Here is a 26,234-nt window from a genome sequence, read left to right as displayed (position 1 = left end):
TTTAAGACTCATATGAATGTCCTGCTTAATATAATGTTTGTGTCATCATCACAAATCAACTGCATTATCCTTTAAAAAAAACTTCAATTTCAACCAGTAAAATGGCTTTTTGGCTAGCTTTTCTACCAGCCTATGTTAATGAGCGTTAGCATTCTAGCTAACAACTGCTGCATCCAAAATAGGTATTTTGCAAAGATCACGACCAAAATAATCTTAGCGACTGTTCAAAACAACATTACAAGTGTATTGTATGACAACCCAAATAAATGGCTCCGGTTACAACAACCTATGAATGTTTCTTCGTGGTGCTCACAGACGATGGGTGACTTCCTGCTTTCTGTATCCAAAAATCCCGCGTATCCGTGCATGACGTCAGTGTGTCGTGTACTGAAAAGGGCCCTATAGGCCCGGTTTATCATGCATTCGTAAACATATAAGAAGGAAATTGGATTGATTGCTCAACTACCTTATTCATCTACCCCTCTCCTCTTCAAACTCTTCCCCCCTACAGTGCATTGAAAGAGTAAATATCAATACTTCAAAATGCCATCACTGATCATCAGAAAGTTGATAGAATAAAATGGCAGAAACCTGACTATAGACTGACTTAGTCACTGTTATATTGTTTACACCTTGGTAGCCTGTCCTTTCAGATCAGTGAGGGGGACACAGAGAGACAGGTCAAATCAATCAATCAATAACATTTTAATTGTCACATGCTTCGTAAAGAACAGTAGGCTAACAGTGAAATGCTTACTTAAGGCCCTTCCCAGCAATGCAGAATACAATAAAAATAGTAATGATAATAATAATAGAAAACATATACTGAACAAAAATGTAAATGCAACATGTAAAGTGTTGGTACCATGTTTCATGAGCTGAAATAAAAGATCCCAGAAATGTTCCATACGCACAAAAAGTTTATTTTTCTAAAATGTTGGGCACAAATTTGTTTACATCCCTGTTATTGAGCATTTCTCCTTTGCCAAGATAATCCATCCACCTGACAGGTGTGGCATATCAAGAAGCTGATTAAACAGCATGATCTGTACACAGGTGCACCTTGTGATGGGGACAATAAAAGGCCGCTCTAAAATGTGCAGTTTTGTCACACATCACAATTACAGACTTACAGTTAGTGAGTGCATACATTATTTAAATAAATAAAAATATACTGGCCCCCCGTGGGAATCGAACCCACAACCCTGGAGTTGCAAGCGCCATGCTCTACCAACTGAGCTACACGGGGCCCATAGATGTCTCAAGTTTTGAGGGAGCATGCAATTGGCATGCTGACTGAAGGAATGTCCATCAGAGCTGTTGACAGAGAATTTAATGTAAATGTTTCTACCAATGTTGTTTTAGAGAATTTGGCAGTACGTCCAACCGGCCTCACAACCGCAGACCACGTGTAACCATGCCAGCCCAGGACCTCCGCATCTGGCTTCTTCACCTGCGGGATCGTTTGCTGATGTCACCTTTTATGAACAGAGTGCCCCATAGTGGCGGTGGGGTTATGGTATGGGCAGGCATAAGCTACGAACAACGAACACAATTGCATTTTATCGATGGCAATTTGAATGCACAGAGATACCGTGACGAGATCCTGAGGTCCATTGTCGTGCCATTCATCCACCGCCATCACCTCATGTTTCAGCATGATAATGCACAGCCCCATGTCGCAAGGATCTGTACACAATTCCTGGATGCTGAAAATGTCCCAGTTCTTCCATGACCTGCATACTCACTAGACATGTCACCCATTGAGCATGTTTGGGATGCTCTGGATCGACGTGTACGACAGCGTGTTCCAGTTCCCGCCAATATCCAGCAACTTCGCACAGCCATTGAAGAGGAGTGGGACAACATTCCACAGCCCACAATCAACAGCCTGATCAACTCTATGCGACGGAGATGTGTCACGCTGCATGAGGCAAATGGTCACACCAGATACTGACTGGTTTTCGGATCCACGCCCCTACCTTTAAAAAAAAGGTATCTGTGACCAACAGATGCATATCTGTATTCCCAGTCATGTGAAATCCATAGATTAGGGCCTAATGAATTTATTTAAATGGACTGATTTCCTTATATGAGCTGTTGCATGTTGCGTTTATATTTTTGTTCACTGTAGAAACACTGGAATAAATACACAATCAGCAATGATAGGTTGGCAATATACATGGGGTACCAGGTGCAGGGGTACGAGTAAATTGAGGTAGATATGTACATATAGGTAGGGGTAAAGTGACTAGGCAACAGGATAGACAGTAGCAGCAGCGTATGTGACGAGTATGTGTGTACGTGTTATGTGTGAGTGAGTGGTGTGTGTGTGTGTGTTGGAGTGTAAGTATGTGTGAGTGTGTGGGTAGAGTCCAGTGTGTGTGCATACTCAAAAATAGTTAGTGCAAACAGGGTCAATGCAGATAGTCCGGGTAGCTATTTGGTTAACTTATGGCTTGGGGGTAGAAGCTGTTCAGGAGCCTTTTGGTCCCAGACTTAGCACTCCGGTACCGTTTGCTGTGCGGTAGCAGAGAGAACAGTCTATGACTTGGGTGGCTGGAGTCTTTGACAATTTCTAGGGCCTTCCTCTGACACCGCCTGGTATAAAGGTTCTGGAAGGCAGGGAGTTCGCACCCAGTGATGTACTGGGCCTAGGGCTGTTACGGTGACCGTATTACCGCAACATCGGCAGTCATGAGTCATGACCGCAGTAAAATTCCACGTGACTGTTGAGTCACAGTAATCTCCTTTTATGCACTCTGGACATGCTTTGGTAGTACCCAACTTGCTAACTACCATCAGGTCCTAATGGCCTGGTTGGTATTCAGGGCTCTATTATCCCTTTAACCTCCCTGACATCAATGCAAATGCAATCGAAAATCACATCAAACACTTATCATCAAAACAGTAGGCCTATCATACTTTTAAAACTCACCTTACTGTGATGATCAATTTGAAGAAAGAAGTTCAACAGCAGGTTGAAACAGTGTAAAACATGGTTGTTGTGGATGTTGTTTCAAAGCCTAACACAATGAAATGGACAGCGCTTTCTAAGGTGATGATTTAATTCAAAACACCCATACACATGTTCGAGCTTATGCATAGGCTTATGAGCCCAAGCCCGAAAAAACAACAACAACCCTGAATAAAAAGTATGATTGTGGCATTATACAATTCATAGCCTACTGCATATTACGCATGGGAGAAAAACATAAAACAAAAACTGATTTAAGATAATTGGTCTAGCCTTTACTCTGAAATTAAACAAATGAGTAATCGTCTTTGAGTGTGGACTGTATTATGCATATTGGATGGACTGTTTACCTTATGCTATGTTCCAAAATGTCTGTCCACGAATCTGGGAGAGAATGTATAGCCCTAGGCGATGCTGTTGGTTTATTGATTGTGCAGGGCGGTTTACAGTTAGCCTACAATTAGTGAAATGTATTTGATTTTGAATAGCCTAGTAATAGGGAATTTTTTTATGTTTTCATAATTAATTGGGTGACACATTACTGCCTTTAGCTATACAGAATATCTCACCACCATGCGTTTCCATCTCCTCCTCTCTCTCCTTCATTCCTTTCTCGAGCGCTCAGGTGGGCTGTCAACAGTTTAGTGAAATGTTTCGTTGCGAAAACATGTTACTATCGATGTTCCCGAACAGATTTCACTTGTTTTCCTAAATTAAGCACTGGGTAGCTGCAGGAACAAGGTTGGAGGGCCAATGGCATACAGAGTTTGGGCGGAATATCACCTGTCGGGCAGCGAGAGCTCAGCTGCTCATATTAAGCACATGTTCCAGTATAAAACTGAAGTAGCCTACAAAATGGACCGGCGGGAAAGCGCATGGCCTCCATTCGCTATTTGAGTGCATACAGATGTATTTTTCCCCTGCCCCTCTTCCTTCCCATTTGATAATGGGCCATTCTAAATCGAAACAAATGTTACATATTAGTAAAGACAAGATTCAATTGAGAATAGTCACTTGATGCCCCGTGTAGCTCAGTTGGTAGAGCATGGCGCTTGCAACGCCAGGGTTGTGGGTTCGATTCCCACGGGGGGCCAGTATGAAAGAGTGTCTGCTAAATGACTAAAATGTAAATGTGAAAAATGATGATCACTTGATGAGAGAACAGTTGTACAGCCTGAGGCAAGGAATCATCAATAGCCTATAGTCGCACCATGCAGCCCATATATGTTTTGATTTCTAAGACATTCTAAGGTTTGTATAATTCACAACTAAAGTTGCCAAATAACTCTAAATCTAGCATATAGGACCTGTTTCAAATGATCACTTTTACACTCAACATACAGTGCATTCGGAAAGTATTCAGACCCATTTTAATACGTTACAGCCTTATTCTAAAATTAATTAAATCGTTTTTTTCCCCTCATCAATATACATACAATACCCCATAATGACAAAGCAAAAACAGGTTTTTAGAAAATTTTGCAAAAAAATGAAATCACATTTCCATAAGTATTCAGACCCTTTACTCAGTACTTTGTTGAAGCACCTTTGGCAGCAGTTACAGCCTCAAGTCTTCTTGGGTATGACGCTACCTCTATTTGGGGAGTATCTCACATTCTTCTCTGCAGATCCTTTCAAGCTCTGTCAGGTTGGATGGGGAGCGTCGCTGCACAGCTATTTTCAGGTCTCTCCAGAGATGTTCGATTGGGTTCAAGTCCGGGCTCTTGCTGGGCCACTCAAGGACATTCAGAGACTTGTCCCGAAGCCACTCCTGCGTTGTCTTGGCTGTGTGCTTAGGGTTGTTGTCCTGTTGGAAGGTGAACCTTCGCCCCATTCTGAGGTCCTGAGCAATCTGGAGCAGGTTTTCATCAAGGATCTCTCTGTACTTTGCTCTGTTCATCTTTCCCTCGATCCTGACTAGTCTCCCACTCCCTGCCGCTGATAAACATCCCCACAGCATGATACTGCCACCATGCTTCACCGTAGGGATGGTGCAGATTTCCTCCAGATGTGACGCTTGGCATTCAGGCCGAAGAGTTCAATCTTGGTTTCATCAGACCAGAGAGTCTTGTTTCTCATGGTCTAAGAGTCCTTTAGGTGCCTTTTAGCAAACTCCAAGCGGCCTGTCATGTGCCTTTTACTGCAGAGTGGCTTCCGTCTGGCCACTCCACCATAAATGCCTGATTGGTGGAGTGCTGCAGAGATGGTTGTCCTTCTGGAAGGTTCTCCCATCTCCACAGAGGAACTCTGGAGCTCTGTCAGAGTGACCATCGGGTTCTTGGTCACCTCCCTGACCAAGGCACTTTTCCCTCGATTGCTCAGTTTGGCCGGGCGGACAGCTCTAGGGAGAGTCTTTGTGGTTCTAAACTTCTTCCATTTAAGAATAATGGAGGCCACTGTGTTCTTGGGGACCTTCAATACCGCATAAATTTTTTGGTACCCTTCCCCAGGTCTGTGCCTCGACACAATCGTGTCTCGGGCTCTACGGACAATTCCTTCGACCTCATGGCTTGGTTTTTGCTCTGACATGCACTGTCAACTGTGGGACCTTATATAGACAGGTGTGTGCCTTTCCAAATCATGTCCAATCAATTGAATTTACCAGGTGGACTCCAAGTTGTAGAAACATCTCAAGGATGATCAATGGAAACAGGATGCATCTGAGCTCAATTTTGAGTGTCATAGCAATGGGTCTGAATACTTATGTAAGTAAGGTATTTCAGTTTTAATTTGTAATACATTTTCAAAAATGTCTAAGACACTTTTTTGCTTTGTCATTATGGGGTATTGTGTGTAGATTGATGAGGAACAATTTTAATTTAATCAATTTTAGAATAAGACTGTAACGTAACAAAATGTGGAAAAGGGGAAGGGGTCTGAATACTTTCCGAATGCCCTGTAGCCACTTCATATGCGCACTCGCTCTGTAATGGGAAAAATATCCTTTCTATTTTATTCAGCTAAGTTAAATTATATTTTTCTTACTATAAAATCATATAAAATATAGTAAGCCTTTGGCATGGAGCATAGCCAGATAACATAGGCCTACAGTAGGCCAACTCATATTCTGTTCTTCTGAAATACATTTTCTTCATATCATAATGTTTCTTTAGACCTCACTAAAATAAATAATGGATTCATTGTGATGGTGTATATTAAATTATTGATTAGCCATTTTTAAATGTAGATCTTCCAAAGGCACGCATCAGCGGCTTGTATGCGTGGAGGCCTAGAGATGCTAAACGTGTTTATGTTCATTAACGGTCAATTACCGTGAGACCGGCAGTCTCATGACAATAACCGGCTGACAAAATGTCATGTCCGCCACAGCCCTAACTGAGCCCTACGCAAGGTGCTACAGAGGGTAGTGCGGTCAGATGCCGAACAGTTGCCATACCAAGCGGTGATGCAGCCAGTCAAGATGCTCTCAATGGTGCAGCTGTAGAACTTTCTGAGGATCTGAGGGCCCATGCCAAATCTTTTCAGCCTCCTGAGGGGGAAGAGGCGTTGTTTTGCCCTCTTCACGACTGTGTTGGTGTGTTTGGACCCTGATAGATGGACACCGAGGAACTTGAAGCTCTCGACCCGCTCCACTACAGCCCCGTCGATGTGAATGGGGGCGTGTTCGGTCCTCCATTTCCTATAGTCCACGATAAGCTCCTTTGTCTTGCTGACGTTGAGGGAGGGGTTGTTGTCCTCGCACCACACTGCCAGGTCTCTGCAGCATATATCTTTCTATATGCTGCTTCCTGTCACATGTAATCACATTACTGTAGCGCAGCATATACCAACCCAGAATATACTGATAGGAGTCATATGCTCCATAACATACTGTGGCACTGGGAAACCAAACCAGCCTTGTGACATTTGTTTCATTTTGGAGATGAATGCTTGTAATCTTTTTATTTAATTTTATTTAACCTTTAGTTTGACAGGGAGTCAGTGCTGAGACCAAGGTCTCTTTTCCAGGTGAGCCCTGTATAGCACCACAATACACATCAAAATACAATAAACACATTCAACTACACATTCATATGCACAATAATTACATATTATTATACACAACAATACATGAAAAAAACAAAACACAATCATAAAAAACAGACACATTCTTCAGTAAAAAGGTCCCCTAACAACCGTCTGAAATGCCCTAGAGGCACTAATTCCTCCCGAAAGGGATTATACAGGGAGTTTGAAATGCATATCTCTTGCATAGCTCTTTCTCAACAGAAGATGAATCAAAGCTGGTAAAAAACACGCTGACTTAACCATCCTCCCTCTCCAAGGCGTCTCCCTCCCTCCTCACCTGTCTGGGCTTAAAGATTAGCTGTGTTTCTGTAGTTAACAGCTCCTCAGCTGTTGCCATGGAAATGTGAAATCTGAACCAGCCTGCTCTCATCTACTGTATTGCCCTATGCAATGAAATCGACTGAATCATTTACTGTATGTTGGGTGCATGACTGAATCATTTGTACAAATGTACATTTAAATTGATTTCCTGATATTGTATATTTCCTATGACAAAGTTGAAGTATTCAGTCAGGGTCTCAGGCTACTGTTGAGGGTTAAAATAGTAGAATATACAAGGTGCAACAACATTTCACTTAGGTTCCCCAAAAGGCTAGTGCCGGCTCAGACTGTATGTGTGGATGTGGGTATGCAGACCCGCGAGCCACTGCAGCCCCTCATGATGAGTTCATATCGTTTGTGGCCCCCACCCCCATCAAAGTTGCCCATCCCTGAACTAAAGAGTACTATCTACATATTCATGGACATGGGTTAGATCAATAGAGATGCCTTATTTAAAGTGAATAAATTAATCAATAGTCTTCTTTCAAGACGTTGCAGGGTGCATGGGTTGCTTAGAAAAGTGACTGACTTAACGGCCAACATGTCTTCACTGCCTCACCATAAAATGGGTCTGTCTCTGTCTGTATTTAATGGGTCCTCAATCTAATTTTAAGAGCGCCAATTAGTTCAGCCCAAATGATGTGTGTTTTCTCTGAGGGCTGAAGCGCTAATGAAACAGTGTGAGATGTCACACACAGGCACGTACACACACACACACACACAGGTGCACATACACACACACACTCACACACTGCCTCCGTTTGCATCTCGGACCCGTGACTTCTCACCCTTCCTGCTGCTCTGCGTGTGTGTCTTCAAAACTGCTCAGAGTCTCACACAACAGCAGAATGATCTACTCTAAACACCTAGCGTGTCACACTCACAGCTCACCAGGTGTCTGACAAGGATCTGAGCATTATATTGATGAGCTTCTTTCTTATCCACTCCTCAGTCTTATAATTAAGCTAAGCCTGAATCCCGGTATTGGGAGTCAGTGGGACTGAGCAATGCTGCTTGTATACCTAGCTTGTTATCATGCAGAGTGAGTGAGGGTTTAGATGCAGGATATGTGCCACTGATGTCCTTGTTCTGTACTGCAGGGATCCTGTTTTGTAAAAAGTTCTAAAGCCATAACTTTAGACCGGAGCTGTCAAAGTTTAGAAATAGCCGCACCGTATCCATTTCCTCAGCCTGGCGCAGTCGGAGCTCTACCAGTCAGTCAGAGCTTTACCATATTTTAGCCATACTAGCTGTTGCCATAACAGTAGTCGTAACTGTTGCCTTAAGTGTATGTAAAGCCATAACTGCAGTTTTAAGTGGTGCCATAAAAGTGTCCATTCACGCTATGGTCATTGCCTTAGCCCAAACCCATGCCCCAGCCACAACTGTTACCATACCCATAGCCATAATCTGTGCCGTTATCCATATGCTTTAGCCAAGCATAATATGTTGCATCATCCCCGGCCATAAGCTTCAGCCAACCAGAACTGTAGCCATAACTGGCTGTGGCCCCTAGCCATTCTGGCAGGCAGTCAGGCTGCTGTAGCAGTAGTATCCTGGGCAGGGCCTGACCCGTAGGAGCCTGAGGAGAGGAGAGGACTGCTTCTGCACAGTACTGTGGCAGTGTTGTAGAGCTCTAACTGCGCCAGGCCATTTCCTCCTCTGGGTAAACATCCTAAATCGGGGTGTAAACAGTGAGAGTCTGGAGCAATACTTTGAGGGGCAGAGAGGGTAGGGGGCCAGTCTGGGCTCCCTGTCCCCCAGGTTGTCCCCATCCCCGCCCCAGGTGCTAGGCCTGTCCTGCAGGTTGGGGCCATCACATAGGCCTAGCTACCACCTGTCTGACCCCTCACCTAGCTGGAGCCCGCAGGGAACGCTTTACGACCCACCGCTACATACATACACGTGCGTACGTGTTGCTGCACAGAGCAGCATGGCACTATATCCATGACTCATTATTATTATTATTATTGGGTTATTATATATATATATATATATATATATATATATATATATATATATATATATATATATATATATATATATAATATATAATATATTTTTTTTTTTTTACCAGGTGAGTTGACTGAGAATACATTCCCATTTACAACAACAACCTGAGGAAAGTTATAAAAAACATAGTAAAATTACATAGTTAGCCTACAAAATATATAAGCAAGCAAAAAATAGAAACACTCCAAAAAAAAAACATAGAATTATAAGAAGCATTATTCCTTAAAAAGGTCCTCACACAGCCGTATGAACTGCCTCAGAGGCACCAGTTCCTCCAAGTTCAGCGAACTCTGTAGACCGTCCCACAAGCAAGGTGCAAAATAGCTAAAGGCAGATTTACCTAACTCTGTCGAGATCAAAGGGATCTCCAGAGACAGTGTCTGATATCTTGTATTTCTGTAGGTTAACAGAGAAGTGAGGTACGGTGGTAGTTTATGCAAAAAGTCTCTATAAACAAAAAACATGCAATGCATCGATCTACGAGACTTCAAAGAGGACCAGCCTACTTTCTGATACAGTGATGTGCAGTGATGTGGGCTGAAACTATCGCCCTTAATAAAGTGTAATGCACTATGATAAACTGCGCCCAGTGGCTTCAATACAGTGGCAGCTGCATTCTTATAGACGATGTCGCCATAGTCTAAGACCGGAATGAATGTCGACTGAATGATTTGCTTTCTGCTATTTAATGAAAGGCATGACCTACTCCTATAAAATAAGCCCATTTTTATTTCTTAACTAACTCATCAACATGCTTTTTGAGGGAAAGCCTATCATCGATCCACATGCCTAGACATTTATAAGCGGGGACACGATCAATGAGGTCACCATCTAAAGTATGTATGCATAAATCATCAGATAAATATTGACGTGATTTGGAAAATAACATATGCTGAGAGAGAGAGAGGCAAAAATATCCTCAGTGTACAACGTAAAAAAAACAAATAATGCATGCAGAGCAGAAATAGGCCGATACCCGCTAATGATCAAAATCCAGAAAAGAGCTCTTAAATTCTACAACCACTTAAAAAGAAGCAATTCCCAAACCTTACATAACAAAGCCATCACCTACAGAGAGATGAACCTGTAGAATAATCCCCTGAGCAAGCTGGTCCTGGGGCTCTGTACACAAACAGCCCCCACAGAGCCCCAGGACAGCAACACAATTAGACCCAACCAAATCATGAGAAAACATAAATATATTTACTTGACACATTGGAAAGAATTTACAAAAAAACAGCGCAAACTAGAATGCTATTTGGCCCTAAGCAGAAAGTACACAGTGGCAGAATACCTGACCACTGTGACTGACCCAAAATTAAAGACATCTTTGACTATGTACAGACTCAGTGAGGATAGCCTTGCTATTGCGAAAGGCCGCCATAGGCAGACCTGGCTCTCAAGAGAAGACAGGCTATGTGCACACTGCCCACAAAATGAGGTGGAAACTGAGCTGCACTTCCTAACTTCCTGCCAAATGTATGACCATATTAGATACACGTACTTCCCTCAGATTACACAGACCCACAAAGAATTAGAAAACAAATCCAATTTGGATAAACTCCCATATCTATTGGGTGAAATACCACAGTATCCCATCACAGCAGCAAGATTTGTGACCTGTTGCCACAAGAAAAGGGCAACCAGTGAAGTACAAACGCCATTGTAAATACAACCTATATTTATGTTTATTTATTTTCCTTTTTGTACTTTAACTATTTGCACATCTTTATAACACTGTATATAGACATAATATGACATTTGAAATGTCTTTATTATTTTTGAACTTTTGAGTGTAATGTTTACTGTTAATATTTTATTGTTTATTTCACTTTAGTTTATTATCTATTTCACTTGCTTTGGCAATGTAAACATATGTTCCCATGCCAATAAAGCCCTTAAATTGAGAGGGAGAGAGAGAGAATATTAGTGGTGTGGAGAATTGACTTCTCCTAATTTTATGTCAGGAACTAGGATGTCTGAGTGGGGTCTGAAGAAGGGCAGGTACTGTTTATGTGACAACCAGGCAGGCTGATTAATGAGGGGGACTAGCTGAAGAATGAGGGGCTGTTAGAGGGAGACCTGGGGGTCTGTTGGGTGGTGAAGGGCCGGCTCTGGCCCATCCGGCCTTTCGGACAGAAACAAACGCGAGAGGCCGGAGTGCAGCTCTAGTGATGATGAGGAGGATCAGGTTGGTAACGTGACACCCCGGGGGCGGTGTGTCTTTCTATGGAGACGTGGCCAAATGAGGCGTGAAACATACACAGAAATGGTTGAAATTCTGTCTGTTTACGGTTGCTGTTTTAAATTGACATGATCTGTGTCTCTGTCTTCCAGTGCTGACCCACGTTTTGAGGTCCCTTAAAATTCACACAACGTATGTGGATGTGACTTAATTCTACAACTGCCTCCGTTTTGATTAGTGCTGTAATTTGAAACAAGTTGTTTGCAGAGCATTCACGATACAGTGGAGTAGAGATAAAGCAGCACGTTGAGTCATACATACAGGCCCAGTTAGGCCTGTGTTACTGCTTTCAGGAGAACTGTATACATTCTCCTGCTGTGTCCTATATTTCAGGGAGGGAGGGACTCTGCAACAGTGACTGAGCAGCTTCTCATGGAGCAAACCATTTCCGCCAGGGAAAGAGGGGTGGGTGGGTGGGGGGGGAGTCCTGTGTGCAGTAAAGCATGGGGAATAAGTCTGTTCATAAAGCGTGCGTGGCTAAGCTCCCCAAGGCTCCTCCACGAGGGGTCTCTCCTTGCGAACTGTCCTCTCGCTGCCACAGTCTCCTTCTCTCCATTCACAGTGCCTGGAGACTGAGTTCATAACCACCTCCCCCTCTTTTTCTCTCTGTGGTGGGCTGTCCTTCTCTCTCAGTGGCATACATTGCTGTTCTGTCTGTGAGGGAGGTGATTAGAGTACCCCGGTGTGAGCGAACGAGCGAGGCCAGGAGAGCTCAGTTAAAGAGAGAAGGGAAGAGCGAACGAGCGAGGCCAGGAGAGCTCAGTTAAAGAGAGAAGGGAAAAGGAGACGGGGAGATAGCAGCCAGCCTGTGGAATGGAGAGCTCGTGGCGGTGTTCTGCCTCTCCAAAAGCCCATGCTGTTGGAGGAGTTAGTGCTCTGGCTGTGGACTGCAGCTTCTTCTTCTGCTCTCAACCCACTCCGTGAGGCTGCTGCCTGGCACCTGCGTGTTCCTCCTCTGACTGACTGACTGCCGGGCTCCTCTACGTCACACCCACACATACAGGCCAACGCTAGGCCGAGCTGAGCTGTGCTTCAGGTGCGTGGATCTCTTACTGGGTTTCTCCTTTTTTCTCTTCTCTCACTTTCTCTTTACTTTTGGCTTGAGCTGGTTGTTTACCTTTAGGTTACGGTGTATGTGGTGTGTTGTTTGTGTGTGTGTGTTTTCTGAGTAATGAGTAAGGGGGGGGCGGGGGGGCAAAGGGCCTCTTGCTATTTGCATTTGGGAATGAGTGAGTAGGTAGCTACATGTTTTGCAGAGTCGTGTTGGAAGTGCTTGCACTCTTGGCTGAGGTGTGTGTTTTGTTTTTCTCAGCCAGCATTAGGTGGGGAGAGAGGGATTTGTGAGACTTGCAGAGGTTATTCATTGTGTGTGTGTGTGTCTTTTAAACCCACCTTGGATTGAGCTTTTCTTCTCTCTCCACTCCACAGCATGTTGAGTTTGTGCTCAGCTCTCCCCCTGACCATGTGGTGTCAGGGGCCGTCACATGGGCTGCATTTTTGTCATGTAAATCAGATGCCTAAATGTTATTCAGTTAGTTCATACTAGCCTATGTATTACATACTTATGACTCATCTACCTAATAGACGGGTTGGTTGTTTAGCAACAAAACCGATGCGTGCGCAACTATGGGGCAAAATAGACGGGGTTGGCTTAGATTATTGACATGTAAACTATAATTTGTCTCCAATGTTTATTGAAAACATCAATACATTTGCACAATGAGCACTTGTTGTTGTCGTCTCTCAAATACATCGTTACAGTTGTTGGTTAGCTAGATACCGAATTTTAGCCATGTTAGCGTTGACATGAATTTAGTCAAAACACCTCAAAACAAGACATGATATCAAGAACAAAATGAAACTAGCTGAAACAAGTCACTTACGAGTCACTTACGATGGCAGTTTCTTGTCATTATTGGTAGCTATCTGGCCATCCAGAATCACAACAACTCACGGACTTCTGCCCCATTGAAGCGTGCGCATCGTTTTCATGACGACGTCAGCTAACCCGTCTATTATAGTGCTATGATTTATTGTACTGGCCTATATCTTTGGGCTACGTTGTGACTTATCATATGCGTACAACAGCGTCACACTGGCGATTATTGATTGCGAGAGAGATTTTACGCTGTGAAGCTGAACTTGACAATGGCAAATTGTAATGCAAGGGGGAACTGATTCGGAAAGTGGCTTAGATTTCATTAGGGACTGTTAAAACTAAGTGGAAAAAGGGGTCATACTTAGAATGAAAAGGATGATTTAGGAGGAAAATGGAAAGGGCATTTCAAGTTGTGTCCTCAAATTTTGAGGACACAGCTTGAAATGTGCTTATAGTCTATGAAGTTGTAGATAATGTTGACATGTCTTCTTAAGAAAAATAATAAATAGTACACAGAGCCTGCATACCAGTACAAATCAGTCTTTTCATTTACTCACTTGAGCCATTCAAAAGCAGCCTAGCCTGGTGTTTGTGAAGAAAAAAAAACATATTTGAGCTTAGTGGTTTGTGACAGGTGCCACCATGCCCTATGTTGTGTGACTGAGAGAGCACTTCAGCTGTGGCCCTATGGGCAGACCGACACACAGTCAGACAGACAGGAAGGGCTGTTTTGGGGTTATGACTAGATGGTATACAGCTATGGATGGAAGTCATTCTATCATTGCTATGGCAACAGATAGCTAGAGAGTTAGGTTAGTTAGCTAGCTGGCTAGAGTCCCTAGGCGATGACCGCAAATATACTTTTAACAAAATGGTTTTCCCATTCATATGTGATGACAGCTACTTAGTGTTCATGTGGATGTCCCGTGACATGCCAATTAGCTAACGTTACTGCCCTCTGTAAACACGACGACAAGGCAAGCCGGTGCGAATGACCAGTGCACCGTTGTGCTTCTCGACGTGCTTCCCATTAGGCAGCTGTAGCACGGTGTCACCGGCATTAGCAGGATGTAATTTCATGTAGCCTACACGAGAAATAACTAATATTTGTAACCATCTAGATGTCACTGTGATAGTCTACTAATGGTCAGAGCATGAACAGCAACTACACCGGGACACAGTGTCCCTCTCTCTCGCTTGCCAAGCACTATTGTTCTGCAACGGCGTGGGAAGTTGCTAGTAGCCAATATCAGGGGGTGACAGTCACAGTAAGCACACGCATACAACACATACAAGCAACAATACACTCATCAGTACTTTCATAAAAAATAAACAATGTTCAGTTTGATTAACTGAAACTATACCCTTTTTTTGTGTTTAAAACTAACAGTGAAATCCGACTCCGACTTATCCTCTGGCTTCAAAACCTAAGTCCAAACTTTCGCGGGATCAAAACCTAAGTTAAAACTTTCGCGGTAGTTCAATGGTAAATTTGTCCGTAGCTGTATACCATCTATCACAACCCTGTTTTGGCTAAGTGGCTCCGCTCAGCCACAATTTTCATGCACATCACCTCTACCTTTAAAGTGGTGTGGTGACACAGTGGCAATAGAGCAGTGTGATTTTCCCATTGTCGCCAGGCCAGGAGATAGATAACCCAGTGACTGAGAGAGCTCGCCACGGCGTGTGTGTTATCTGGGTTCGCTTACAGGAAGTAGGGCTTAGGGCCTGTTGTGGCGATGGCAAGGGACAGTTAACCAAAACAAACGGTAGGCGATAGCCAGGTTCGGGGAAAGCAGATATGGGAACGGTATGGAACCCAGTGGAAGAGATAAAGGCCCATGGGAAATGACGCAGAGAGAGATGGGGTGGCAAAGCCACAAACCTGGAAGTGCCAGAGCATGGGATTACTGAAAATGATAGTTTGAATTGGTACTTTTTGATACAGAGGGAAGGTTAAAGGAGAGGTTTACCCAAAATCCAGAAACTCCCAAGTGATTCCATACATTGAAACAAGTTCAGTGAAGTTTGCCCCTCTCTCTCCCTGTAGTGCTGTACTGAAACAGCTGCAAAAATGGGTCACGTGACTCGTGACGTTGCTGGATGCAGGCCTCGCTCTGCTCGGTTGCTAGTTAATTAATTATTCAAAAATCCGCGAAGCGTGGACATTTTAGTTTTATTTAAAGCGTATGGCTAAATTAGCTATTTTTGTCAAAAGTACTATCGGTTTTGAGTCAGGAAATGTGTACTTTCCCACCGAAACATTTGCGATTTATTTTATATAATTATTTTATGTAGCCGACTGCCACAGCAGCGGAGATGGGTAACAACTGCGCATGTGCACTTGGGGATCCCTGCTAAGTAGTGGTCCTCTGTAGTGGTCCTCTGTAGCTCAGCTGGTAGAGCACGGCGCTTGTAACGCCAAGGTAGTGGGTTCGATCCCCGGGACCACCCATACACAAAAATGTATGCACGCATGACTGTAAGTCGCTTTGGATAAAAGCGTCTGCTAAATGGCATATTATTATTATTATTTTAGTAACGGCACGTTATGCTCTTTTTTTTTTTCGGTGGAGAGGGTTAGACAGCGTTAAATTAAACATACAAAGCAAACAACAACCTACAAACATGTCTGACGATGAAGGGAGCGCTGATGGTGTCTTCTAACCATATTTATTTTGAGGCCAAGTATTCGGATGAAGAATTTAGGCAAATTGAGCTTCAGATGGCCACCGCTGCTCTAGCCACAGCAGCTGGGCCACAGCCACAACCCATCCCCAGGATTAACAGAGTGGTGGTGCAGTTGTGGCAATTGCGCTCCAGTGCCGACAGATGAGGGATGTTTGTGCTGCAGAGGATTCTAATACATGACTACACAGAAATGGAGGAACGTAACGATGATGAGTAGCAGTTAGTTTTATTTTGCGACCATGGGGATTTTGGTGTCTTTGAAAAACATTTCCGTCTTCCAAAAAGGAATTGGAGACGCAAACCTGATTTTAGGAAAAAAAGCGAGCAGAATGCGATAACACTTTCAGTTTTATTCCATTCTGCAATGTAAGGTAACAGTATTGTCTCTCCAACCCCTCTTGTCATAAATACAGAAGGCACATATGCTAACCTGTAGAGCCCCTAGGCCTATATGTCTACATGATATGGTGCAATGGCAATAACACAAGAACGCCGCGAACGTTAAGGATCAGTTTAAATACCTCCGCACGTTCGCTTTGTGTTTTCAAACACGCCTCTGAATTTTGGCACTGCACCAGCTCTAGTCCATGGAAATACAGTAGCAACAGCTGTATCTGTTAGTATCGTTCGGTTTTCTGTCCCCATAATTTTCATGTTCATTGTCACTGAAGCGCTTGCTACACACGCAGCTTCAGGAGTATTTCGAATTGCTACTAACCATCTTCTGCATCTCTCGTATCTTTTATCTGAAAACTGTGAAATTTGGTGCATTCTTCCCTTGCTTTCTTGTATAAAGTGCAGCCAGGGACCGAACACCAGCTTGCTCTTGCTGCCAACTCTTTATCCATGTCGTGTAACTCACTTTACCTGCGATATGCCTAACTCTTATCAACTTTCGCATCAGCAGCTCCTCCCCCAATATTTTTTAATTTGTGACATTAAGGTCCATACAAGGGCATATCGTGAAGTTTCTACATAGCAGGTATTTCCCCGAGTGCACACGCCCAGTTGCTACCCATCTCCGCTGCTGTGGCAGTCAGCTACATAAAATAATTATATAAAATAATCGCAAATGTTTTCGGTGGAAAAGTACACATTTCCTGACTCTAAACCGACAAAAATAGCTAATTCGGCCGTACAATTTCAATAAAACAACAAATTTGTCCACACTGAATCATGAATTTACTGGCAACGGAGCAGAGCGAGGCCTGAATCCAGCAACGTCACGAGTCACGTGCTGCTGTTTCAGTACTGCACTACAGGAAGGGAGAGGGAAAACTCCACTGAACTGATTTTGGGTAAAATTCTCCTTTAAATGTGATTTTATGCTAAATGACTAGCTAGCCAGCAATCTAACTTTAGCTAAATTGCACCTTAGTATCAGATGATCAGGATTTCACAAAAAATTTACAGTGAGGGAAAAAAGTATTTGATCCCCTGCTGATTTTGTACGTTTGCCCACTGAGAAAGACATGATCAGTCTATAATTTTTGGTTTATTTGAACAGTGAGAGACAGAATAACAACAAAAAAATCCAGAAAAACGCATGTCAAAAATGTTATAAATTGATTTGCATTTTAATGAGGGAAATAAGTATTTGACCCCTCTGCAAAACATGACTTAGTACTTGGTGGCAAAACCCTTGTTGGCAATCACAGAGGTCAGATGTTTCTTGTAGTTGGCCACCAGGTTTGCACACATCTCAGGAGGGATTTTGTCCCACTCCTCTTTGCAGATCTTCTCCAAGTCATTAAGGTTTCGAGTCTGACGTTTGGCAACTCGAACCTTCAGCTCCCTCCACAGATTTTCTATGGGATTAAGGTCTGGAGACTGGCTAGGCCACTCCAGGACCTTAATGTGCTTCTTCTTGAGCAACTCCTTTGTTGCCTTGGCCGTGTGTCTTGGGTCATTGTCATGCTGGAATACCCATCCACAACCCATTTTCAATGCCCTGGCTGACGGTACGTGGCCCCGTCCATTGTCCCTTTGATGCGGTGAAGTTGTCCTGTCCCCTTAGCAGAAAAACACCCCCAAAGCATAATGTTTCCACCTCCATGTTTGACGGTGGGGATGGTGTTCTTTGGGTCATAGGCAGCATTCCTCCTCCTCCAAACACGGCGAGTTGAGTTGATGCCAAAGAGCTCGATTTTGGTCTCATCTGACCACAACACTTTCACCCAGTTCTCCTCTGACAGGCCTGTATATGTGCTTTCTTGAGCAGGGGGACCTTGCGGGCGCTGCAGGATTTCAGTCCTTCGCGGGGTAGTGTGTTACCAATTGTTCTCTTGGTGACTATGGTCCCAGCTGCCTTGAGATCATTGACAAGATCCTCCCGTGTAGTTCTGGGCTGATTCCTCACCGTTCTCATGATCATTGCAACTCCACGAGGTGAGATCTTGCTTGGAGAACCAGGCCGAGGGAGATTGACAGTTATTTTGTATTTTTAATAATCACACCAACTGTTGTCACCTTCTCACCAAGCTGCTTGGCGATGGTCTTGTAGCCCATTCCAGCCTTGTGTAGGTCTACAATCTTGTCCCTGACATCCTTGGAGAGCTCTTTGGTCTTGGCCATGGTGGAGAGTTTGGAATCTGATTGATTGATTGCTTCTGTGGACAGGTGTCTTTTATACAGGTAACAAGCTGAGATTAGGAGCACTCCCTTTAAGAGTGTGCTCCTAATCTCAGCTTGTTACCTGTATAAAAGCCACCTGGGAGCCAGAAATCTTTCTGATTGAGAGGGGGTCAAATACTTATTTCCCTCATTAAAATGCAAATCAATTTATAACATTTTTGACATGTGTTTTTCTGGATTCTTTTGTTGTTATTCTGTCTCTCACTGTTCAAATAAACCTACCATTAAAATTATAGACTGATCATTTCTTTGTCAGTGGGCAAACGTGCAAAATCAGCAGGGGATCAAATACTTTTTTATCTCGCTGTATAGGCCCACATTATACAGTGCCTTGCAAAAGTATTCATCCCCCTTGGCTTTTTTCCAAATTTGTGGAGTGGTTGAAAAACGAGTTTTATTGACTCCAACCTAAGTGTATGTAAACTTCCGACTTCAACTGTATATACTGTATATTATGAATAACATATATAAAAAGACAATATCCAAAGGTGTATTATTCATATAATTAATTTGGCATTCTATTTATGGGGTTAATTGTAACTAATTCTAAACTTCCAAAGATCCAATCAACCATGGATGAACGATAGTATACAGTGCCTTGCAAAAGTAGTCATCCCCCTTGGCGTTTTTCCCATTTTGTTGCATTACAACCTGTAATTTAAATTGATCTTTATTTGGATTTCATGTAATGGACATACACAAAATAGTCCAAATTGGTGAAGTGAAATGAGAAAAAATAACTTGTTTCAAGAAATTCAAAAAAATAAATAACGGAAAAGGGGTGCGTGCATACAGTGGGGAAAAAAAGTATTTAGTCAGCCACCAATTGTGCAAGTTCTCCCACTTAAAAAGATGAGAGAGGCCTGTAATTTTCATCATAGGTACACGTCAACTATGACAGACAAATTGAGGAAAAAATATCCAGAAAATCAAATTCTAGGATTTTTTATGAATTTATTTGCAAATTATGGTGGAAAATAAGTATTTGGTCACCTACAAACAAGCAAGATTTCTGGCTCTCACAGACCTGTAACTTCTTCTTTAAGAGGATCCTCTGTCCTCCACTCGTTACCTGTATTAATGGCACCTGTTTAAACTTGTTATCAGTATAAAAGACACCTGTCCACAACCTCAAACAGTCACACTCCAAACTCCACTATGGCCAAGACGAAAGAGCTTTCAAAGGACACCAGAAACAAAATTGTAGACCTGCACCAGGCTGGGAAGACTGAATCTGCAATAGGTAAGCAGCTTGGTTTGAAGAAATCAACTGTGGGAGCAATTATTAGGAAATGGAAGACATACAAGACCACTGATAATCTCCCTCGATCTGGTGCTCCACGCAAGATCTCACCCCGTGGGGTCAAAATGATCACAAGAACGGTGAGCAAAAATCCCACAACCACACGGGGGGACCTAGTGAATGACCTGCAGAGAGCTGGGACCAAAGTAACAAAGCCTACCATCAGTAACACACTACGCCGCCAGGGACTCAAATCCTGCAGTGCCCCCTGCTTAAGCCAGTACATGTCCAGGCCCGTCTGAAGTTTGCTAGAGTGCATTTGGATGATCCAGAAGAAGATTGGGAGAATGTCATATGGTCAGATGAAACCAAAATATAACTTTTTGGTAAAAACTCAACTCGTCGTGTTTGGAGGACAAAGAATGCTGAGTTGCATCCAAAGAACACCATACCTACTGTGAAGCATGGGGGTGGAAACATCATGCTTTGGGGCTGTTTCTCTGCAAAGGGACCAGGACGACTGATCCGTGTAAAGGAAAGAATGAATGGGGCCATGTATCGTGAGATTTTGAGTGAAAACCTCCGTCCATCAGCAAGGGCATTGAAGGTGAAACGTGGCTGGGTCTTTCAGCATGACAATGATCCCAAACACACCGCCCGGGCAACGAAGGAGTGGCTTCGTAAGAAGCATTTCAAGGTCCTGGAGTGGCCTAGCCAGTCTCCAGATCTCAACCCCATAGAGAATCTTTGGAGGGAGTTGAAAGTCCGTGTTGCCCAGCGACAGCCCCAAAACATCACTGCTCTAGAGGAGATCTGCATGGAGGAATGGGCCAAAATACCAGCAACATTGTGTGAAAACCTTGTGAAGACTTACAGAAAACGTTTGACCTGTGCCATTGCCAACAAAGGGTATATAACAAAGTATTGAGAAACTTTTGTTATTGACCAAATACTTATTTTCCACCATCATTTGCAAATAAATTCATTAAAAATCCTACAATGTGATTTTCTGGATTTTTTTTTCTAATTTTGTCTGTTATAGTTGACGTGTACCTATGATGAAAATTACAGGCCTCTCTCATCTTTTTAAGTGAGAGAACTTGCACAATAGGTGTTTGACTAAATACTTTTTTTCCCCACTGTATGTATTCACCCCCTTTGCTATGAAGCCCCTAAATAAGATCTGGTGCAACCAATTACCTTCAGAAGTCACGTCATTAGTTAAATAAAGTCCACCTGTGGGCAATCTAAGTGTCACATGATCTGTCACATGATCTCAGTATATATACACCTGTTCTGAAAAGCCCCAGAGTCTGCATCACCACTAAGCAAGGGGCACCACCAAGCAAGCGGCACCATGAAGACCAAGGAGCTCTCCAAACAGGTCAGGGACAAAGTTGTGGAGAAGTACAGATCAGGGTTGGGTTATAAAAAAATATCTGAAACTCTGAACATCCCACGGAGCACCATTAAATCCATTATTAAAAATTTAAAGAATATGGCACCACAACAAACCTGCCAAGAGAGGGCCACCCACCAAATCTCACGGACCAGGCAAGGAGGGCATTAATCAGAGAGGCAACAAAGAGCCATGTGGGAGACTCCCCAAACATATGGAAGAAGGTACTCTGGTCAGTTGAGACTAAAATTGAGCTTTTTGGCCATCAAGGAAAACGCTATGTATGGCGCAAACCCAGCACCTCTCATCACCCTGAGAACACCATCCCCACAGTGAAGCATGGTGGTGGCAGCATCATGCTGTGGGGATGTTTTTCATCGGCAGGGACTGGGAAACTGGTCAGAATTGAAGGAATGATGGATGGCGCTAAATACAGGGAAATTCTTGATGGAAACCTGTTTCAGTCTTCCAGAGATTTGAGACTGGGACGGAGGTTCACTTTCCAGCAGGACAATGACCCTAAGCATACTGCTAAAGCAACACTCGAGTGGTTTAAGGGGAAACATTTAAATGTCTTGGAATGGCCTAGTCAAAGCCCAGACCTCAATCCAATTGAGAATATGTGGTATGACTTAAAGATTGCTGTACACCAGCGGAACCCATCCAACTTGAAGGAGCTGGAACAGTTCTGCCTTGAAGAATGGGCAAAAATCCCAGTGGCTAGATGTGCCAAGCTTATAGAGACATACCCCAAGAGACTTGCAGCTGTAATTGCTGCAAAAGGTGGCGCTACAAAGTATTGACTTTTGGGGTGTGAATAGTTATGCACGCTCAAGTTTTCATTTTTTTTGTCTTATTTCTTGTTTGTTTCACAAGAAAAAATATTTTGCATCTTCAAAGTGGTAGGCATATTGTGTAAATCAAATGATACAAACCCCCCCAAAATCCATTTTAATTCCAGGTTGTAAGGCAACAAAATAGGACAAATGCCAAGGGGGGTGAATACTTTCGCATAGGCCAACAAAGTCAGAACTGTCTGGATCTCACTTTGATGTTTTTATCTAAACATAATCACCATTAATACCATTTCGTAGGTCGCTTAGCTGTGTGTATGTGTTTCTATGTTCGTGCGTCCAGAGTCCAGTCTACATGGTTGCTCTCCATTGTGAAAATAATATGTTGTTGTAGCATGTGTGGCTGTTTACATACAGTACAGTATATTTGCCTCGGCCCTCTTCTGTATTTGCCTGTTTTCAGTTCAGTCAGTGAGTTCAATATGGGAGTGTGTTTATGAGGGAGCTAGGACTGTTACAGTCTCCCCTAATTAGACCCTGACCCTCCACCTCAAGCTGGGGATAGTTCACTTATCATTGATCAAAGAAAACATACACCGTTCTGGTGTTGGACAGAGTGAACCTATGGAAAATGTAGTAATGTATTCCCAACAGCACTAATATGCTTCCATGTGTGATTTTGTTTTTGGTGTGATGAATAAGCAATTCAAGCATAGTACGAGAACACTGTTAGTCAAGCAGGACTGAATACAGGGCATTTTATGGCAGGCTGTTGTTAATAATTGGCTCATACACACAGTACAGCGGCCATGTCATGGTGACATACATTACAATCTTACCTCACAGTATATCAGAATAGATAGCAAAATGGTATGTGCACATACTGAGAATTGAAAGTAGTTAACGTTAACATATTATGTCAACCGTAAGTAGCCATTTTAAGTCCTGTCTCTGCCACTTGAGGGAGTGTGTGTGTGACTATATGTTTATGTATGCATGTGTATATGTGTGTGTTCACTCGCTCGCTGGCCTCCACCGGTCTCCATTACATGTGAAGTCATCAGCTGAAGGCTGGGCTTACCGGACGTCCTCTTCTGTCATTGGTCAGTTTGAGTGTGTGTGTGTGTGTGAACAGTGTATAGATGCGGTTAAAGAGGTCAATGGAACACAGCCCATGGGGGATAGTAGGGCGGCAGGTAGCTTAGTGGGTAAGAGCGTTGTGCCAGTAACCGAAAGGTCGCTGGTTCTAATCACCGAGCCGACTAGGTGAAAAATCTGTCGATGTGCCCTTAAGCAAGGCACTTAACCCTAATTGCTCCTGTAAGTTGCTCTGGATAAGAGCGTCTGCTAAATGACTAAAATGTAAAATGTAAATGTAAATAGAAGAAGGACGCCAGATTGGCGCACATTCAACAATTCTGATCTAATGCAGTTGATATTTGGAAAATTCATCATCATTGATGTATTGTAACAGGCCCACAATGTGGTTACTAAAGTCCAATTTGGATATATTTGGCTGTTTTCGCTGCATAACATTTAGAAGTTGTTCCTTTTCAGGTTTAGAAGAAGTGACTGCTAAATGCTAACTCCCATTCGTATAAGCTGGTAGCATAGCTAGTATACAGCAGAGCATGTGAGCGGAGTGGAGTGGGGAGCGCGAGCAGGCGGATTTTGGACAGAGCGCAGAGCGGCATTTTTTAAAGGACGGAGCATCGCCCTATGTCCCACTCCAATTTCGCTCCGCTCACACCACGAGTCTGAAGCATGCTCAAGCCTGACCCAGAATCCATCTGTGTCTTGCACAGTCATCAACAGTAGACTATTTTCAGTCAAAACTCGGCTCAATAATGGAGTTCACCGAGTACTTCAAAAAAGGAAAATGAAGTCATACAGGTGTACTATTAATATAAAACTAACTAACAATGATAATGTGGTACAAGAAAAAGAATGTGGTGACATCGTTTCAGTCAGTAAAGATTCATTTTGGAATCTAAAAAGACATCTCTCGAAAACACGAAAGTGTGCTACGTGAACACGCTGGGAAGAAAGCAAAAGGTTAACAAGTTGAATACGGTAACTTGTAACAAAAGTGTCAAATAAATATAGCCTAATATTCAAACAAATTCGTTTTGTCATTCAAAGTAGGCCTAATATATGGTTTGTTTAATTTAATTTTTGTCAACCTTGAATTTGTATTTTATAGAGCGAGAGGAGCAGCAGCAGCAACAAGAGAAAGGGTTGAGGAATTCAAAAGTTTCTTCACTGCACACAAAGGCACAACCATAACAAGGGAGAGAAAAAGAGAGCTGGATGTAGCATTTTAAAAAATTATTTACATGGACTATGAACCGCTGAGTAAAGGAGAACGCGAAGGGATGCAACACTTCGCCAGCGCAGCTCAACCGGGCTACACCCCCCACATGCTACAACACCGTACGGGATACGCTCATGCCACATGCCCTGGAAGAGATGGAAGCCAAACTGCAAGACCTACTGCAAAATGGAGATAGGCTCGTTCTGTCAGCGGACATTTGGACCAGTAGAAGAGGGCACAGCTTCCTTGGCATCGTGGTAAATTTCATTGATGGGACATTCCGGGGATCGCAGATCGTATTTACCAAAAGTATGAAAGTGTACTGAAATATTGGAACGTGCAACGACGTGTGATTCGTGTCGTCACTGACAGTGCCAGCAACGTGATCAAGGCGTTTAACCTCCTCCCTGGCACTGAAGAGGAGGCGGAGGGTGAAGTGACCGCGGATGCCAGCAGCAGCGCAGAACATGAAGAGGAGGATGAGGGACCGCCTGCGCCCTCGCAAGTCCATGTGGAAGTGATAACCACTAATGTAGAAACTATGATAAATCAGTACTTTACTGTGTCAAATTTACATCTGAGATGCCCCATTCACATGCTTCAGCTGGCAATCAAAGACGCCATTAACGAGCACGACAACATTAATAGGCTGTTAGTGAAAGTCGTGCACCTGGTGAAAAGTGTACGCAAGAGCACCCTGAACACAGAGGAAACCGACCAATTAGGTGTCCGCCCCACAAATGCCTGCGCCACTCGATGGAGCAGCCAGCTGCGGATGATTCAGTCGTTCATCCGGTTGTTCAAAAAAGACCTGTTATGGCAAAACAAACTCAAGTCTAATGTTGCTAACATCACCCTGAATCAAGTACGGCAGCTGACGCACCTTGTCAGTGTGCTGACACCACTGGCAGACCTCACAGACAAAATGCAGAAGAACCTGGGGATGATCCTCCCTGCTGTCACAGAAATCAAATCCCTGCTCACCGATGACACTCACGCTGCACTTCCAATGGGCATCGCTGCTTTTGCAGAAACATTGGCAAACAATGTGTCAATTCGCTATGGAATATACTATACTGATAAACATCTAATTTTAGCATCAGTGTTAGATCCCCGTTTCAAGACAGAATGGATAATGACTGTAAGTCGCTTTGGATAAAAGCGTCTGCTAAATGGCATATTATTATTATTATTATTATTATTATTATTTAATCCGAGATGAGTGTGTATGCAACAAACTCGGGGAGATCCGCGACCTCCTCATAAAAGAAGCTGAGGAAATTAACGCTCCCAGCGGGACACCCGAGACCGACACCCCACCCGCCGCTGACCTGAATCCTGAGCCTGAACCAAAAAGAGCTCGCCTGTTCGGGTCATACTTCAGCGAGCAGCTACGCATAACCGGAGACGCCAAAGGTGAAGTTGAAAATTACCTCTCATCCCCGAGACAGAACCTGGACGCAGATGTTATTCGATTTTGGAAAGAAAACTCCACGTCTTTTCCCGGCCTGGCTAAAGTAGCTCGCATTGTGTTCAGCATCCCAAGCGGGTCTGCGAGCGCAGAGAGGGTTTTCTCCGTTGCTGGCCTGCTGTCAAGAAACCACTGCATGAGTCTGAAGCCTCAGACATTGGCCAAACTTGTGTTCTTGAAGGTGAACTCAAAAGAACTGTAGATAAGGAGAGCAATTCATTTTT

At 43.4% G+C, this 26,234-nt stretch overlaps 1 protein-coding gene across 2 annotated transcripts in view; it reads left to right on the top strand.

Annotated features, from left to right (window-relative positions):
* The window catches only part of ncoa1 (nuclear receptor coactivator 1), a 93,551-nt gene that overhangs the window by 19,307 nt on the left and 48,010 nt on the right, over window positions 1-26,234 (top strand). Inside the window, exon 1 of one of the 2 annotated variants that reach the window (XM_041865645.2) lies at window positions 12,235-12,621. The exons of the other annotated variant lie outside the window; for it this stretch is intronic. The gene's annotated coding sequence lies outside the window, so the exon portion shown is untranslated. Of the gene's footprint in view, window positions 1-12,234; window positions 12,622-26,234 lie in introns of those variants that run through there. 2 annotated transcript variants of the gene reach the window in all.

The sequence above is a fragment of the Coregonus clupeaformis genome, chromosome 36, assembly GCF_020615455.1.
Source record: "Coregonus clupeaformis isolate EN_2021a chromosome 36, ASM2061545v1, whole genome shotgun sequence".
In the NCBI taxonomy this organism is placed as follows: Eukaryota; Metazoa; Chordata; class Actinopteri; order Salmoniformes; family Salmonidae; genus Coregonus; species Coregonus clupeaformis.
Note: the sequence above shows the minus strand (reverse complement) of the source record. Positions and strands in the feature narration are given on the sequence as shown.